The following is a 2,019-nucleotide window of genomic DNA, read 5'->3' on the forward strand; positions in this document are numbered from 1 at the left end:
TTCGTGTATAAACATTTTTGATTTTGGAGGGGTAGATACCCAGTAGTGGGATAGCTGGGTCATGTGGTACTCTACTCTTAATTTTTTGAGAAACCACCATATTGTCTTCCATAATGGCTGTACTGGTTTACATTCTTACCCACAGTTAAGAGGTTTCCTTTTTCTCCACAGCCTCTCTAACACTTGTTATTACTTGTCTTGGATGATAACAGCCAATCTAACAGGTGTGAGATAGTATCTCATTGTATTTTTTTTTTTTTTACAAAAATAAACACACCATGTTACACATAATACAAAGTGTCAATCTACAAACACAAGTGTACTAATTAGTTGTTCCTTAGAAGCACGGTCATCCTCCAGTCCCTCAGCAAAGAGGAGGAACAGGGATGGGATGGTTTTTGTTACATTTTTTCATGTCTTACAAAGTTTTTAATAATAGTCTCAGTAGCGCACACAATTTCATGTGAAACCAGAAGCTGTAAAAATAAATTATTTTTGAAGAAATGTGGGCTCCTGCACAGCTCAGAACTCATCATGTCGTACTAAGGCCTCCCCAAAATCTGTGGCCTGGCTGCCCATAAACAAATTGTACTTGTCAACAATTTTCTCCTTAGTGAGCTCGCCATCCTTATTCTGGTCTGACTCATAGACCAGATGCCTGGCTTCTGCCTCTGCGTGATCATAGTCTGAGGGGAGGATCCAGTCTTTGGTCTCTTCCTTGTCCATCTTCCCATCACGGTTCTTATCTTGAAACTCAACAAATTGTTCTCTTTCTGTCTTTACCCATTCTGGTTCATCAGCATTTTTATCATGGCTGTACATGTCACTAATATACTCTTCTAGATCAATGAAACCATCAGCATTCTTATCTATATCCTCCGTTGTTTCCTGTACCACTATATCTTTAATGTAGTCATACTCTTCCGGGTGCAGGAAAGCTATGAAATCCTCCTTTGTGGCAATGAGGTCTCCATCCTTGTCTGCCACTTTAAACCTCCACTCATTTCTCACCATCATCTGCTTATATTTATAGTTAAATCCATCATCAGGGTCTGGATCATCTAAAATATAGCCGTAGGTGGCATTTTTATACTCCTCCAGGAAACGAGGCCGTCTTCATTGAGGTCATGCCCCTTCCACTGTCGCTCTACATCCTCATAAATCTAGCGCTTTTGTGCAAATATAATCCAGTCTTTGAGCTCATCCACAGTGACAAACCCGTCCTTGTTGCCATCTATTTTACTTACAATCTTTCTGAGTCTCTCCTTGCTCTCTTCTGGGGTCAGCTGCTGAAAGGTCTTTGCTTCTTCAGCACTCAAGAAGGCATCATGGTCATAATCAAAACTCTGTGCATCTTTGTGAACCTTGTCGCTGAGCTGAGGCTCATGATGTACACGGTCCTTCTTTTCTGTGGGCTTGCTCAAGGCAAAGGCTGTGCACAGGGATAGGCACATAAGAAACTGTCGCAGGTCCATGTTAATCAGAGCTTTCCTGTAGCGCTCCAGGTGCCGCAGCCGCCGTTCTCCCACTGGCTCAGCTCACGCGCGCAAGCACCGCCTCTCTCATTGTAGTTTTGATTTGCATTTTCTAATAGTTAGCAAAGATGAACATCTTTTCATATATCTATTCGTTAAGATCCTCTCCTCATTTTTTAATTGGATTGTTTGTTGTTGAGCTTCATAAGTTTTTTTTTATATATTTTGGATATTAACTTCTTGTCAGAGCTGTTGTTTGTGAATACCATCTCCCATTTGGTTGGCTGTCCTTATTTTGTTGTTTCATTTGTTGTGCAGAAACTTTTTAGTTTGATATATTCCCATTCATTTATTGTTGCCTTTACTTCCCTTACCTTTGGGGTCAAATTCATAAATTGTTCTCTATGGCCAAGGTCCATATTTTTAGTATCTATGTTTCCTTCTATGTAATTTATCATTTCAGATCTTACATTTAGGTCTTTGATCAATTTTGAATTAATTTTTGTGCGCGGAGACAAACTGTAGTCAAGTTTCATTCTTTTGC

General features: G+C 39.9%; 1 pseudogene; it reads right to left on the reverse strand.

The window, feature by feature from the left end:
- Positions 1-406: 406 nt before the first annotated feature.
- LOC136387045 (calumenin pseudogene) lies at positions 407-1,541 on the reverse strand (annotated as a pseudogene).
- Positions 1,542-2,019: the final 478 nt, after the last annotated feature.

The sequence above is a fragment of the Saccopteryx leptura genome, unplaced genomic scaffold (assembly GCF_036850995.1).
Source record: "Saccopteryx leptura isolate mSacLep1 unplaced genomic scaffold, mSacLep1_pri_phased_curated manual_scaffold_53, whole genome shotgun sequence".
NCBI classification, from domain to species: domain Eukaryota; kingdom Metazoa; phylum Chordata; class Mammalia; order Chiroptera; family Emballonuridae; genus Saccopteryx; species Saccopteryx leptura.